The sequence below is a fragment of the Lissotriton helveticus genome, chromosome 3_1 (genome assembly GCF_964261635.1).
Source record: "Lissotriton helveticus chromosome 3_1, aLisHel1.1, whole genome shotgun sequence".
In the NCBI taxonomy this organism is placed as follows: Eukaryota; Metazoa; Chordata; class Amphibia; order Caudata; family Salamandridae; genus Lissotriton; species Lissotriton helveticus.
In genome coordinates, this window is record NC_136061.1 from 1,769,912,254 (window position 1) to 1,769,929,809 (window position 17,556).

The window sequence follows — 17,556 nt, forward strand, 5'->3', positions numbered from 1 at the left end:
CCACGACGGAGCTACGAAATGGTGCTGCTCTCATGCTAACCCCAGCTTCAGTCTGAATATCCAGAAACACTGTAGACTACCAATTCGATCAGTTCCGGTAGCGCCCCAATGTAACCCGGTAGAGAAGAACTAGCCCTCCCCTCTTTGACTGATGGTTCTTGTTGCCTGTCCCTTCTGTTGTCATTTAACAGAACTATTTAGCCTGCTGAAAGGGGTTGTGTTCCAACCGCTGGTTGGTGGAGACATTTTGACTATATTCTGGACCTGCGTTGTCGCGTAATGCGTCATATGACGCGCCGCGTTAGCGCATCCGGAAGTCATCCGGGGCGCGCAGCGCGTAACGTAAGCATAACAAGTCATGTGACTTGTTAATAAAACTTTTCATTGGTTCATTTTACTTTTCTTATTCTAATGATGAAAGGCTTGGTCATATGACCTAAAAATTACGCTTTTTATTACTTCCGAACATTATTTTTTCTTAAATATATGTTATAATGTTCCAGGCTAATGTACTTTCCCGGAAAATTTACAACTGTCCTGCAAGTAAAATATATTCTTTTTTCGAGAAAAAGAGCGTTTCTTCGTCCCATGACGGAGCCGTTGAGCAAAAGAGGGTCGACCTGCTGTCTTAGTCGCCGATACGCCTGAATATGAGATTCTTATCGATCACTTTATGTTGCAGGAGTAGAAAACACAACAGCCCTTGACCATTTATCTTTACTGCGTTCCTTCGAATTATACCTTTTACCCTTCATGTAATTGGTCTGCTTTATTTCACTTGCCTTTTACTGATTCTAAAACAGTGACTATTATTAAAAACTTTACCAATGTATATACTACTACCATGTTTTCTTTTAAAAACCTTTATTGTGAAAATTTCATTATACAAATACGAGCCTATAGCCACGTGGGCCGGCCACGGAGCAAACTGTAATCGTATATGATGAGTAGACATTTACACTGTAGAGGAACGTAACGGGCGGGCCATTAGGTTGCAAGAACTAAGGTGTCTAACAGTTACGGAATCGGTGGACGTACATTTTATAATTAAAATACGACAGGGCCACTTACAATAAAATTATCTAGATATACATTTGCGGGCAAGTACCATGGGTGACGTTAATTCGAACTTTCAATAGTACAGTAATCAATAACACATCAGAACTTAATATCAATAGGGATGTCGAAATATTTAATCAATTCTCGTCCCCGCCCGCCATGTGCTTCAAAACTGCATACGTATCTCGTGATTTCAAGGTTCTGCAACCAGTACACAACAAGGAGTTACGAGTCCCATTTATTCCGGCGCCATTTTGGGCGAGGACGGGCAGGTCCAGGATATAGTCAAAATGTCTCTACCAACCATCGACTATGATGATGTTCATATGCTGTATTTATTAGAGTAACACTCATCTGTCCACATGAAATTAATTTGCCACAATCTAAACATGTCATTTTAATCTTTCCAAAGTTCTTCTAAATATTTGGGACCGTTTCCCTTGCCTCTGATGCTGTCAGTGCCATTTCTTTGATAAATGTACTAGCAGGTCAGGGGTTCTCCTCCAAATCTCTCTTTTATGCAGCACTATAATTAATTGGTGCCACCTCTCCATATGACGATGCATGGTATAGTTACCATAACTATATTTTTTTTCGGTTCCTCTGGAGAGTTCATCGTGGCAGATGAAGCGTGTAACGTACCGGGCATTTACCTTTTTTTGCATGTACAGGAAAGGAAAAAAAAAATCGAGCGTCCGAGTTCTAAGGTGTCCCAGGGCCATTTTAGTGGACCAGGCCCAAATCCAAAGAACAGGCCGCCATTTTGAGAGTCCTGTTGCAGCCGCCTGTCGCTGTAGCATCAAGAGCAGCCGAAACTCAGCTGAATGGCAACTGAAACGGTAAAGGGGCGCCCCACTACAGCAGACGAGCCTCCACCTAGGAAGGCCCGTTCACGCCGCCTCCCCCCCCCCCCTTCGGGCACCCCACGCCGTTATTCGGAGCAGTATTGTAGGATGGCCACACCAGTGCGGCAACTTGCTAGACATCACCTCGGTGGTAACCGAATCTCAACGCCTTGTGGTGTCTTCTATTCAGAAAACATTGTTATGCTGCCTTCGACCTATTCGCCGCAAGTGCGCACACAACTCAACTGCATAGCTTGCTAGACACCACCTCGGTGCCATCCGGATCTTGGAATCTCAGCGCCTTTTGGTGTCTTCTCTTCAGAAAATATTGTTGCGCTGCCTTTGGCCCCATTCGCACATCGGTCCGCTACTGACGCCATCTCACAGGCTAATGGGGCGCCCCACGCCGACTTTCAGCATTGTAGGATGACCACACCAGTACAGCAACTTGCTAGACATCACCTCGGTGCCATCCGGATCTCGGCGCCCCACTGCAGATGAAGTGCCTCTCAACTATGAAACCACCACGGTGACATCCGGATCTTGGCGCGTTGTGCTGCCTTCGGCCTATTCGCACATCGGTCCGCTACTGACGCCATCTCACAGGCTAATGGGGCGCCCCACGCCGACTTTCAGCATTGTAGGATGACCACACCAGTACAGCAACTTGCTAGACATCACCTCGGTGCCATCCGGATCTTGGCATCTCAACGCCTAGTGGTATCTTCCATACAGAAAATATTGTTGCGCTGCCTTTGACCCCATTCGCACATCGGTCCGCAACTTAGACATCACCTCGGTGCCATCCGGATCTTGGCATCTCAGCGCCTTGTGGTGTCAGTCAGAAAATATTGTTGCGCTGCCTTTGGCCCCATTCGCACATCAGTCCGCTACTGACACCATCTCACAGGCCAACAGGGCGCCCCACGCCGACTTTTACCATTGTAGGATGGCCACACCAGTGCCACAACTTGCTAGACACCACCTCGGTGCCATCCGGATCTTGGCATCTCAGCGCCTTGTGGTGTCTTCTATTCCGAAAATATTGTTGCGCTGCCTTTGGCCCCATTCGCACATCGGTCCGCTACTGCCGCCATCTCACAGGCCAACGGGGCGCCCCACGCCGACTTTCAACATTGTAGGATGGCCACACCAGTGCGGCAACTTACTAGACACCACCTCGGTGCCATCCGGATCTTGGCGCGTTGTGCTGCCTTCGGCCTATTCGCACATCGGTCCGCTACTGACGCAAACTCACAGGCCAACGGGGCGCCCCACGCCGACTTTCAGCATTGTAGGATGGCCACACCAGTGCTGCAACTTGCTGGACACCACCTCGGTGCCATCCGGATCTTGGCGCGTTGTATTGCCTTCGGCCTATTCGCACATCGGTCCGCTACTGACGCCGCCTCACGTGCCAACGTATTTTCTCCGCATTTTATACCCTATGCCGCATAACAGGTCATGTGACTTGTTTATAAAACTTTTCATTGGTTCATTTTACTTTTGGTTTCCTAATGATGGAAGGCTTGATCATATGACCTAAAAACAACACTTTTCATTGGATGAAAACTTTTTTTTTTCCCCAAACGATGAAAGCCCCACCTTGTTTCTGGATGTTTCAGACTGAAGCTGGCTTCAGCATGAGAGCACCACCATCTCGTAGCTCCGTCGTGGTCATTCCGCGAGCAATCATGGCAACCGCTCCCCACCAGAAGCCTACAGGAGTCGGGGGCCCCCAAAACTTTTGATAAATCCTCAAGGCGGAGGGGACGCTTTCGAGAATGGGGTCCAAGACCTAGCAGACAAGCGTCCGATTTCCAAGGTGTCCCAGGGCCATTTCAGTGGACCAGGCCCAAAAAGGAAAGAGCCTGCCGCCATTTTGAGAGTCCTGTGACAGCCGCCTATCGCTGCACCGCAAGAGTGGGCGCAACTCAGCTGAATTGCGGCTTTTGACACAGTGGACCAAAAACGGACGGAATGGCAACTGAAACGGTAAAGGGGCGCCCCACTACAACAGACAAGACTCCACCTGGAGAGGCCCGTTCACGCCGCCTCCCCCGGGGCGCCCCACGCCGTTATTCGGAGCAGCATTGTAGGATACCAAAACCAGTGCGGCAACTTACTGGACATCACCTTGGTGCCATCGTTCTGCTGCCTTGGAACTATTCGCACAACAGTTTGCTACTGATGACCCACCCCCCGCGACGCCCCACGCCAGAAATCTGGACGTTGTGCTGCGTTGGGACTATTCGCACAGCCGACCGCTACTTCGTTGTTTTTCCCTAAAAATGTTTATATGTTATTACTGTTTTTGTTTTCTTGTATATATTTATAAGTTATTAAAGTTTTATAATCTTACTACTTTGTTGGAGTGCTATATATTTTTAATGTGACACATAATTGTAAAAACTTTGATGTACAAAGAGTCATCCCTGGAACCTTCCGCTTCAGGCTCGGTCCCCTCCCCAATCACAATACAGGATGGTTTTCAGATAATAGGAACGCGTCTGCTGTGACGGATCTCATCGAGTGTGGGCCTTGATCTACTATAACTCCTTTGAAGAGGGGTGATTCTTTACAGCTGGGGCCATAAACTACATCTGCAGGGCTAGCTGATACCCTAGGACCAGCCTGGACAATCGGACACAGAGGAAAAGGAGTGTCAGAGGGTGCGGTAGTGAATAGGGCGAAAGGGAGGTGTCGGGCGGGCACAGGGTGTGATTCTCAGGGAAGAGCAGCGCAGATGGGGGGTGGTTTATTACCCATGCATAAGACAGAGAGCGGGGGTGACCACTGCCTGGGGGAGATGCTTGCGAGGGTGGGGAGTCATGCTAAGGATCGACAGCGTGCACAGAGTGGGTCTGGTCAAGGCATCTAAAATGACTGCCGTGCACGACAAAAGTGTGGCATTTGAAAAAAGGCAAGATGGCGCAGACAATGTTTTTCAACACTCCTGATTTCCTTCGAATCGAACGTTAACAGACGTTGGGGCATATTACCAAAGTTAAGCGATATTTATCCCTAACGATGCTTAGCAATGATTTTTTTACCGCTAAGCATCGTCAGAAATTATCGCAGATAAACCTTGCTATTATCAAGGTTTATCGCAAATACGATAAAAAACGACCGCAATGCATTAATATCGCTGAAAACTCAGCGATATTCATGCATTACCGAGCTAATGCTCTTAGCCATGTTATCCACCTCCCATTGGATAACATGCCTTAGAACTGCTCAGGGCAGGTGCTAGCTTTTGGAGATATTCGCGCTTATCGCGAATATTTCCAAAAGTTGATAATAGGAGATAGCGATGTTAGCGACTGTTTCCAGTCGCTAACATCTTGGCATGCCCACTTTGCATGTCATTAGTGATAAATATCACTCACATGCAAAGTGGGGCCCAAGATGGTCGCTATCTCCTACTAGCCGTCGCTAACTGGTGTTAGCAACAGCTAGGTAATACAGATATAATTTTATCTCCGCGAAGCGGAGCGCTGTTACAGATATATATCTTTTTTTGAACGTTAATTTCTCAAAATCCACTGGAGCACATATATTGAGACCTAGCAAAGGCACATCGGACTACCAGTCCCTACAATTTTGCCAAGTTTCGTGCAAATCCATTCAGCCGTTCGATTATTATTATTATTTTTTTTTTTGCCTCGCGGGGCCCTTTTAAAACCTCCACATCAAACCTAAGAGGTCAAGGAGGATCTACTATGCCCCCTTATGGTCATTTGCCCCTTCGCTTTGGCCTCCTCTTGTCTCTCGATCCTACCGAGAGACAAGATGGCGGCCGCTACGGACTGTTTGGAATGTTTACAGACGCCGGAGAACCAATCAGCTTCGCAAACCTCCGTTACGCGAAGCGGAGCGCTGTTACAGATATATATCTTTTTTTGAACGTTAATTTCTCAAAATCCACTGGAGCACATATATTGAGACCTAGCAAAGGCACATCGGGCTACCAGTCCCTAATATTTTACCAAGTTTCGTGCAAATCCATTCAGCCGTTCGATTATTATTATTATTTTATTTTTTTGCCCCGCGGGGCCCTTTTAAAACCTCCACATCAAACCTAGGGGGTCAGCGAGGATCTACTATGCCCCCTTATGGTCATTTGCCCCTTCGCTTTGGCCTCCTCTTGTCTCTCGATCCTACCGAGAGACAAGATGGCGGCCGCTACGGACTGTTTGGAATGTTTACAGACGCCGGAGAACCAATCAGCTTCGCTTCACAAAGCTCCGTTGCGCGAAAAGTACGCGAACTGGAGCGCTGCCCGGTCCGCTGTTACAGATATATATCTTTTTTTGAACGTTAATTTCTCAAAATCCACTGAAGCACATATATTGAGACCTACAAAAGGCACATCGGGCTACCAGTCCCTACAATTTTGCCAAGTTTCGTGCAAATCCATTCAGCCGTTCGGGCTAAAAGTGAGGCCAACCGCCCTATGGAAAACTCAATGTTAAAAACACGTTTTGGGACCCCCCTTTTTTCTCGGCCCCCCCTTGACAAACCCCCCCCAAATTTTCAAGGGCTGCTCAGAAACAAAATGTGCCATTTTCCTGAAAATTTCAGCCAATTCCGTCCACAAACGCCAAAGTTATTAGACATAGAATTTTCAAAAATCCCATAGAGAAAAAATCCTAACTATATATACCTACTGGCGACCGCCAGTAGGTAATATATATATATATATATATATATATATATATATATATATATATATACACACACACCATACATGCACATGCATATATGTATACATAAATATATATACACATACATATATATATATATTCACAGCAACTTCTCCACTCACGAAGAAACAGAAGCCACAACGGGGGAAACTGTTGGAAGCTCTTTAATGATGTAAGGCATGATGCATTCCGGCCAGAGATTAGCCTTCTTCAGATGCCATCAGGTGTTTCAGGAGTCCAATTCACCCGTTTTTGAATGAACCTGCCACTGTCCCATTGGATAAGGACTACCACACCCCCTCCTTGGATAACCGCTCACTATTTGCTGCTCGTAGGAACGGCAAATCCCAGAATTCAGTGTCCAGGTAAGTGCTGCATGGGGTGAAACCAAGTGGATCGGTAAAGTGCAGGCAAAACCGGTGTGATTGAAGGTCAATATCCCGTGAATTAAAATCCCAGCGCTTCCTCCAGTCCCCTAACGTTTCAGCCCCCAAAAACCAAAAGTTCACCGAGCAGGGGTCAAAGGGACAATGCAATTCAATCCTCCGTGCAGTCACGGACCGCAATGCAGCCGCCCTGGTTTCCTAGGCGTTGAGAGGCGGGCACCAGGCTAATCCAATACCTTGGAAAAGACTAACAGACTGCCGAGACAGAACCCAGAACAGCCCAGGCCAACTTGATGAAACGGGGCTTCTGTAGCGCAGTTCTGGTTGACGCGCAAAATATTCACAGCAACTGAGCCACAGTTAGATTTTGTATGCATCCATAGAAGTCACAACAGAGTGACGCAAGGACAGGAGAGTCCCAATGGATTTATACATTTTGAGCAGCAGAAACGACGTGGGAGAACACTCGCTACCCACTTGGGTTTAATTTGCTGTTATTCGGAGCCTGTACATAGCGGCTCACTGGAGTTGAAATATTAGGCACTACATGACCCAGGAGACCACAGTGGTGGCCACGCCCATCAGGGCGGGGACGAGGTAATCCAAGTGCCTTTTTAGGTTTTGCCTGGCGAAAAGATGCGCTCTGCGCATCTTTTTCGCGCAGGCGAAAACCTAATGAGAACTGTAGTGTGGGTTTGGGTCGGCCCTCGTCATTCATTGGCTGGCTCCATAAATGGAGCCTAGCCATTGGACGAGGGGCCTGTCCGTCAATGCCGGACCAGATTCGGGGGCGTTCCCGAGATTCTTTGGCTATTGCCGACGTCACGCGACGTCAGCCGAAAGCCGGGAACGCCCCTGAATCTGGTCCGGCATTGCCGGCGCCTGCCTTCCTGCTTCCTGTGGAATCGCCCCTTCCGACTGTACAACCCCCACATCGGGGATTTCACTCGCTGGCTCCGCGGGCTGTTGCTGATGTTGTGCATCGGGGGTTGCGGGCCTGTCTCGCAGCTCGAGCCCGAGCCGCTGCTGCTGCTGAAGCTGCTGCAATCTTAGGCACCATATCCGTGTCACTTTCACCTTCACCTTCGCCTTCACTGCTCCCAGCAAGGTAGGTTCTTATCCTGTTCCCTTCACTCGCCTTAGGAATTGCTTTATAAATATAACGAAGGACCGCCAAACTGATAACAGTGCTGAGAGCGGTTATTCTATTATATGCCGGTTTCTCAGTTTCTTGGCATTTATTCTCTGGCAGACCCATCTCCAAATCAAGGGGCTCTATATTAGCATCCGCATTTATGGCATCAAACCATTTCTTCAAAAGGATTTGTCAACGTTGCTTAGGTTGGCCGTTGGAGCCCTGAGCTTGTGTGCATTACGGTCTCAGTCAACCGCCATCTTGCTTCCTCGGTGCAAACGGAGGATCTCTCACTTCCCTGGTCCCCGCTGAGCCACAGGAAACCCTACCAGGACCCACACACTGCTTCCGGTTCCAGGCAGGACGATGAGCTACAGAAAGGGAAGACGGATTACTTACTGATTGAAGATGGGACCTAATGCTATTCAGGAAATTTACAATTGTTGCACGCTGCCCAACTTCGGCTCCTCGCTCTGCCATCCACCCTGGTGAATGGTCAGTGCTGCGGTGAAAGAGCACCAGAGATCACTGCTAGCACCATCCCACCATCCAGGGTAGGAGTTCTACCGGAATCCACCCGAAGATCAACTTCACGGACCCAATGCAGCAGTCTCCTACCTGATCATCCTTACTCCGCCCTTCAGCAGCTTTGGTGGTGCAAGCAACCACCGTGAGCCACTCCAGCCCATATAACAGCTGCGAACGTTAAGTCACAGAAGTGTTCCTGCTGACTTCCGCCTGGACTATCTCTTCTCCGAGTCTTACATCGTTAATCTGTGCGCAGGCTACCACCTGGAGACCTGCGAAGGGGGTGAGTGTGGCATGAGGGGCTAAACCCTTATCTGTATGTTTAGCATGCCCTTCTTTGTCAGGGGCAGGTGACCACAACTGTCAATGGTGGAAGCTGACATGTCATGGAGCAACCTCCTGCGTCCTCTCTCCATCTCCCTCCTCATCTTGGCTTCTTTTTCTATCTTTTACTCTTTCTGTTTTCTGCCTTCTCACTCCATTCTGCCCTTACTTTTCTTCCTGCCTTCCCTCTCTCTTGATCTCTCTCTCATGCGTCCTCTCTCCTCCTCCTTATCTATCATGCTTCTCTCTCTTGCACTCTCTCGCGTGCCTTTCCTCTCTATTTGCCTTCTCTCACTCTCTTCTTTCAGTCACCAACTCTCTCTCCTTCTTTTCTTGCCCTCTCTCCTTTTTCATCTCTCTCTTCTTCCTACCCTTCATTTCCATCTCTCCATTTCTCTCTCCTTCTTGTCTTTCTTCACAATTAACTCTGAGGGCCTGATGTACATTGCCAGACAAGGGGGGGGCTCTCTGTGTGTGGGCGGGGGGCTCTCTGTGTGTGGGGGGGCTCTCAGTGTGTGGGGGAGGCTCTCAGTGTGTGAGGGAGGCTCTCAGTGTGTGGGGGAGGCTCTCAGTGTGTGGGGGGGCTCTCAGTGTGTGGGGGGGCTCTCAGTGTGTGGGGGAGGCTCGCAGTGTGTGGAGAAGGCTCGCAGTGTGTGGAGGGAGCTCGCAGTGTGTGTGGGGGGCTCGTAGTGTGTGGGGGGCTCGCAGTGTGTGGGGGGGCTCTGTGTGGGTGTGTGTTGGGGGGCTCTCTGTAGGTGTTTGTGGGTGTCATTTGCGAAAGATAAAGCTAGTGGCATTGCAAATGACAATGCCATTTATTTATGTTAAAAAAAACATAAATAAAAATGTCAAGAGCATTGCCAATAGCTCAAACTTTAACAAAGGCAAAACCATTGCATTGTAAATGCTTGTTAACTGCTGTGCCCAGTAACTCTGTTGCAACTGTGAGCCCCTGAAGAAATGTTCATTAACATGAAACGCGTCGGGCGTTATCACTGGACTTACTTTCAGCGAGGTACCTGCGTGCTGGTTCTATTGCTGTTTTCTCCATTAAAAGTGTGGTTATCTATACTCACCTGCGTTGGGCTCGCTCTCTCCAGGCAAACTTTGCAGTTGGATATATATATATATATATATATATATATATATATATATATATATATATATTAATATCGCTTCTTCCTTTGGCTCGGCTGAGCGAATTCTGAGTGAATTCTGGACGACTACGTACCGAATATATATATATATATATATATATATTAGCCAACAACGGACGTCTGCTTACGGTGCGCTCAGACTGCCGGTGCAGAATTCGAGGTAAAAGACCACAAAACCCAGCAATATTTACCAACAAAGGAGAAATACGCTGCACTCCCAAAAGTCTGTTTGGTAAATCCATTTAATCCCACGACGCGTTTCGACTGCTCATCTTTTTCAAGTGGGTATGCACCCTAGTGGTGATGACCATATATTTATAAAGTCACAGGCATTGTGTGAGTTTTAGTAACATGATGTTTCAGTATAGTACTTTTATTGTTCCCACCTCTTTGCCAAATGAAGACCAGATCCCAGATATTGGCTTTAGGTTGCAGAATCCAAGTGTACCTCATCTGTGAATCGATTTGACTTTGCCACAAAACCTTTGAAAAGGTTATGTTGAAGTTAAAAGGGTAGCGTTTGAAGTCAATAATCTTTAAGGTCCTGGACACGATAGAGTCCATATTATCATTTTGGGAGGACATTTTCATTTGCTTCTGAAACAGAATTACAGTGGAGGGTCTTAAATAGGTGGTAGATGAAACCTGGAGCTAACCGCAGAAGCAACACTGGCATGTGGAGAATAACTTGCACAGTTAGCATATTATTCTCCATTCCAAGGTGGCCAACGTGCAACTAGGCACAAGCAGTGCACTCACCTAATTGAGAACCTGAACTATTCTCAAAATAGCAGGTGTGTGCAATTTTGCCAAAAGTGGGCTGTGATGGTAAAAGAGCAATTTTCAGTCATGAGCAGGTCTTTTTCTGTGTTCCTTTATAGCATCGGAGGAGGAGAAAGTCAGTTGGATTTGGAATGCGTTTCCCGGCATCATTGTAGGTGCAGGTAAGGTATTACCCCTATCTTCTTTCTGCGAGTTCCCTTTATGACGTGCTTGGCCAATGGCATAATGGAGGCAGCAAGGGGCAACAAGTTGGTGGTTTTGTAGCATTTTAATATTAATATGGTCACCTGCATTTTGAGAGTCAAAGGCAGCTCATTTACTTTCAGGATCCTAGCCATGTTTAAAGGAGCTAGGCCTAATGAGTCAGGTAACCAAGTGTGAGACCAATGGGGAAAACTGTAGGTGCCTGAAGGGGATTCATGTGTATAGAAGACTCAGCTATTGAAGGACTGCAGTGGTTGAAATGAAACAACAAGGCCTAGGAGCAGCAGAGGACCAGGGAGCTCGAAGTCCACAAAGTGCCATGTTCTCTTTTTGCAAGTAGTGATTCTGGCACCAGGGGATCATAGATGACAAGGAAAAACAATCAAATGGTGGAACTTTGAGACAAAGGCCACAGGGTGGGCAAACGTCTGTATTTTGTGCCAAAGCTTTAATCTTAGAACAAAGCTAATGAACACTTATACCAAAGGAGAAAGAGGTGATGCATAATTGCTCCTTCTGCATCTAAACACCAATTCACTGTAACTTCCACCTTTCCAGCACATGTTCTGCTGAGGAAGACTGTGGTGCATTGGGAGCTCTAAGGGGCAGATTTACATGCCCATTGCGTGACTTTTGCGGTGCCGTTGCGTCACTTTTGTGACGCAGCTGCGGCATAAATGTTGCGCCCCATTTCCAACGGGACACTTCTAGAGAAATGCGTCACTGTGTAAAGCCCTACGTCACATTATACCTGCGTCAGGTATAATGTATGCATGGTGGGCGTCCCACGCAAAAAGCCATGTACAACGGACGCAGTAAAATTTACAAGATGTCACTGCGTCACTCTACGTCTTCACTGCGTCAAAATCCCTACGCCTGGCCAGACCAGACGTAAGTAATGATGCAGGGCTTTTTGAATGGGACTCACCCATCTATTGTGGCGCATTGCTGGGGTTACGTCACTTTCATGAGCAACATCAGCAATGAGTCACTTTTGCGCCAACAGATGTATAAGAATTTCTGATGCATCTCTTACGACATGGAGCTTGTTGCAGTCTCTATGCAGATGCGTCAGTTCCTTGTAAATCTGCCACTATGTTTGTTGGTATCATTAATGGAACAAATGTGAAGAGGGCCTGTAGGCCAGAGGTGAGCTAGGTTGACAGGTAGTCATATGTTTAGCCTGGAATAATGGAGAATTTGGGCTCTTTGGCATAGTTCATTGTAAAGGAGAGTGACGCAGATTGCTCGTGTATCAATCACCTCTGTCTCTTTTTCTGCGCAGGGATGGGTGGTCTTATTGCCCATTTTGCACTGACTGCAGCTGGTGTTCCATCTTTTTTAACACCTCAGCGCTTGGCTGGAACAATCGTAAGGTCAACACTAATCATCTTTGGTGAGTGCCGGCTGGATCAGTAGTCGCCATCCCGCGGAGCGCGAGTAAGAGAAGCACGGTGTGAACTGGTGGAATGAATGTCTAAGTGTATGAGCCACCTTCAGTCAGATTTGAGAGGAAATGTCTCACTACATGGAGCAAGTTGCCATTAAAGAAGGGATATCACAGCATGTATTTGTTTAATGATAATCTGCTGGCTGACTGGTTGTCACAATCTGGCATGAGGGCCGAAGACTCTACTATCTGTCAAACAAGCCCCTCAGTGTGGCCCTGACTCGGGGTCTTCACGGCCCCTGCGCCTTTGCTCCCTATGGCACCCTGCATTCTAGGTTACAGCAACTGATGCTGATTGAAGTTGCAGATCCGCGTTCATTGAGGAGCTTTGGTCTCCTTGTCTTCTCCATACTCCGAAATGGAAACATATACTAGAAAGATTGAGTTTAATTCTTTTTTAAGTGAGGGGTTAATGTCGGCTGCTCAATAGCTGCCTTAGGTACTTGTAAGAATGCGCGTGCAGAGCGGACCCACCCTCTGTTCAGCCTATTGTCACTGCCCCAGTGTATTTCTGGTGCCTCTCATTGGCCCTTAATGAAGGGGACTATGCAGACTCCGACTTCACTAGTCTGAGACACAGATCATTGAAAACAAGCATTTGCAATGCATTAGGCCTCGCATTTGCATATTAGAGCTACAGGTGTTATATATGACACCGTTTTTATGAATGTTATTTATTTGCAGTGGAGTGTTGTTTTGAAGAAAGTACGTGCATACTATAAAGTATGGAAGCGTTTGTGTAAGCAGGAAGCACAGAGGGAGTGAAATCGTATGTAGGACAGTTGTGAAAAAGAAGGGAAGTGACGTGCAACTTTGTGGGGGAGGGGAACAACCAGCCGCGGCCGGCAGTGGGAGTACCTGCAGGGCGGTGGGGAGGGGGAGGGGCAGGGTTGGTGGGTAGTAATGTATGGATTACGGAGCTTACCAGGTAAGTAAACATTTAAATAACTAAAATGAATTTTGTTGAGTGCACTGCATCCCCAAATGCAATGCAGTGCGCTCAACGAAATTTGTTTTATTTATTTAAATGTTTACTTACCTGTAAAACTCTGTAATCCATACATTACTACCCCCCACCCTGCCTCTCCCCCTCCCCATGTCACCGCCCTGCAGGTACTCCCACTGCCGGCCGTGGCTGGGAACAACGTATGTAAGCAGCACCTGTGCACATTGTAATTTGTGTGCTTCCAAGGTAATGAAATGGAGAGAAAAAATACAACGACTGCCCACTTTGAAAAATCTATTTATTTACTTTTGTAGCAATGGCAGCATGCCACACTTTAGCTTAATATGTTTAAAGCTAAAGCACGGCATGTCGCAATTGCAATGAAAGTAAATAACTTTTTTTTTTAAAGGTGTGCAGTCGCTGCTTTTTATTCTATTTATTTACTTTTAAAGCAATCGTGGCACACCACCATTGAGCTTAAGATGTTTAAAGCTAAAGTGCAGCGTGCCGCAATTGTAGCAAAAGTAATTAAATAGAATACAAAAGATGTGTGGCCGAAGCCTTTTTTTGTATTTATTTACTTTTGTAGCAATCACAACACGCGACACTTTAGCTTGAAATGTTTAAAGCTAAAGCAAGGCGTGCCGCGATTGCTACAAAAGTAAAGAAATAGAAAACTAATGCAGCAGCCCCACACCTTTTTTTCAATTTATCTACTTTTGAAACAAGTATGGCATGCTGCGCTTTAGCTTTAAACGGGTGAAGCTGACGCATGGCGAGCTAGCTCACAGGGGAACCACGTCATGGGAGAGGGTACAGCTTCCACTTCAGGTAATCCAGCGGCCATGGGTCTGGTGGGTAGCCCACCCATACAAACAACTAATCCACAACACGTTATGGCCCATGTAGTCGTGCAAAAACCCACTAGTGCACCAAATAGATCTGCTGGAACCCCTTGTCCATCTGAGGCACCCAAAGCAATTGCCCCATTAACAGGTGTACCGCCTCCACCCTTGGTAGCACCTGTGATGCGGTCACGTGCTGATGGCAAACCTGTGCCCCCTGCCCCCCAGAAACGACAGGTAGAGAGTTCATTAAAACCTGCTCCACGTCCACAGCTCCCGCCTGAGGCTATGCCTTATGTGGTGGTGCTTACAGGAGTTCCACCTCTGGAAACAAGCTCCACCGAATCCTACCTAGAGCTAAAAAACAAAAACACATTTTGGCTAAATCGGCATAGACCAAGAGTAGGACCGGGGCAGGGGGAGATCCTCTTTGTACGCAGAGTCAGCTGGCTGGGCACCAGACACAAGGACATAGGAGGTGACTGTGTTATTATTAATTTCAGGGACTCTGAGGTGGTCAAACACATTTTAGGTAACGGCGGGTTCGAAAACACGAGCAAGATCTGTACTCACCACTTGGGGTACTTTTATCCACAGACCATGGCGAAACCCCCTCCTCATTTAAGTGGCTATGGTTGGGAGTATAACGTGCCGGTGGCCAATAGATATAGGGCACTGAGCTACGTTGACTGACTAATAACACAAGGGGAAGACAATGCCACGGCTAACCATTCTTCAGAGAGGCGGAGTGAGGGAGATCCTAGCAATAAAACAGGGTCTGAGGATCTAAACCAGTGCCCCGTAGAGGTCGGTTTTCATCCCAATGCCCACCAATGAGCCAGAATGCTTCTGGGGGATTGGGAGCCGGGTGCTTGCCAGGGTGGTCCACCACCACCCCCTGACTCACAACCGGGATCCCCCGGTGGCCAGGCATCCCTCAGCTCCTCCTTGATTGGGTCCTGGAATGTGGCAGGGCTGGGGGCAAAATTACAGATCCCGGAGTGGGGAGAGCTGATGGACGGCTATGATATATGCCTATTCCAGGAAACCTGGCTCTTGTCTGCCCCATGTAGGGTAGGATTTGCGTCCTATCACACACCGGCAGTGCAGGGTCCTAGGGGAAGACCATCAGGAGGACTATGCACTTGGGTAGCAGTACACCTGGGGTGTTCAGTCAAGATAGTTGATACACACAGCCCTGATATCCTATGCATTCTCCTTACACTTAAGGATGCTTCGGTGGTGGCCGTGATTAACATTTATTTACGCCCGACTCCACTCAAGCTAGGATTATCCACCTTAGAGGCCCTGGAGGCACTACTCTCATCCTTCGACTCCTCTTATAACAAGGTGATAGGCGCAGATTTTAAATGTCACTTTGAGCCACTCTGGGGGATCCCTCCGGTCACGACGGAGGAGGACGAAATTTGGTCAATCTCTGAATGCCACATGTATCCAGCAAAGCGATTATCCCCATTGGTCCTTGCAATCAATAATTTGGTTGTTTCTAATTCCCTTAGGGCATGCAATGGTAGACTGCTACCTGACATACCAGGTGCTCACACTTTTAATAGATTAGACAGAAGCACCCCAATAGATTATATCCTGGTCAATGTAGAATATTGGGCAAATGTAAAATCGTTTAGGGTAATCCCCCGGGTTGAGAGTGACCACAATCTCCTAACGCTGGAATTGGCCATCCACCTAGGGGCACACACTACACAGACGATAGTGGAACCCTCACAAAATGAGAACTACCTGCAAATGGCGGGAGGCAGATGAATTGGCTGGGCGAAGGTGGCATTAGCCCCGGACACGTTAGCAGAAATCTTCTATCACGTAGCTGGGGCTCTAGTAGCGGTTAGTGACATGACAGGGCTCAATCTAGACCCATCGAGCCTCGCAGCCCTCCAGCACACCCATAATGAGCTTCTTTCCGCACTGGTAGGATACTTCTACACCTCCAAGCCGGGCAGGCCTGGGGCCCGGAAGAACGAACAACATTGGTTCAATAAAAACTGTAGGGAGGCGAAAACCATCCTAGTAAAGGAGGTTAAAATGGGGTCACCCAGACGAATTAGGAAGGCTAGACAAAACTACAAAACTCTAGTTACAGAGGCCAAATCTGAATGGGAGGCGGATAGGTGGGATAAGGTGAGCAGGGCCCTTGCCACCCGGGACTATAGATCTTTCTGGAACCTGGTTAGGGGGGGATCGGTGACAGAGATGCCAGCCATATCACCTAATCTCAGCGAGGATACGTGGCTTGCCCACTTTAAACCCCTATACTTGCTTGATCCCCTAGCCGATCCAGCTGCTGCAAAGGAACTAATAAGACCATTGGCCCCTGAGCCCTTGAGGGGCATAACCCAAGTTAACTATCCGTGCACCTTGCTGGAAGTAAATGCAGCGCTTAAAAGCCTGGCTGCTGGGAAAGCTCCAGGCCTGGACAGAATCCCTGGTGACCTTTATCGGTCCGAACAAAGGGTCTGGGCGCCCTACGTGTGTGTCCTGTTCAACGCCATCATGCAGGGTCTGGATATTCCCCATACATGGCTGGGTGCGGAAATCATTCCCATTTATAAGAAGGCCTCCCCCCCCTTGACCCTGCAAATTACCGACCCATCAGTTTGATCGACGTATTGCCGACGATCTTCGCCCGAGTCCTACTGCTCAGGTTGCAGAATTGGATGGATGACCACGACATCCTAACCTCCCTGAAGGCAGGATTCCGGGCGGGAGTATCTACGATCGATCAACTGTTCAGGCTCCAGCTCATATACTGGAGGACTGTTGTTCTAGGGGCAGGTAGTTTGTTTTTGATTTTTGTGGACCTTAGGTCCGCATTAGACCTAGTTAACAGGGACAAGCTTTGGGCTCTGCTCCTGGAACTGGGTGCCACGACCTACTTGTGTGATCTCATTAGGCGAATGCATGTGGGTAACTATGCCAGGGTCAGGTTCGGTGAAGGTGGGGAGCTGTCGGCCCCGTTCCCTGTCGACAAAGGCGTGAGACAGGGGTGCGTTCTGGCCCCTACGCTCTACTCCCTATATCTTAACGGGTTGATCGCACATCTAGCAGGGGCTAGGAACTTGGACTCCCCCAGTCTGGCAGGGCGGAAGATACCGGCACTAATGTTCGCTGATGATACCCTCCTACTATCAAAATCTTTTGGGGGTATTCAGCGA

General features: G+C 48.0%; 1 long non-coding RNA gene across 1 annotated transcript in view; it reads left to right on the forward strand.

Moving 5' to 3' along the window:
- The first annotated feature begins 12,408 nt into the window (after positions 1-12,408).
- Positions 12,409-17,556, forward strand: part of LOC144825131 (uncharacterized) — a 143,635-nt gene continuing 138,487 nt past the window's right edge. The window contains exon 1 of the long non-coding RNA XR_013609293.1: positions 12,409-12,523. This is a non-coding gene — a long non-coding RNA (uncharacterized LOC144825131). The remainder of the gene's footprint in view (positions 12,524-17,556) is intronic.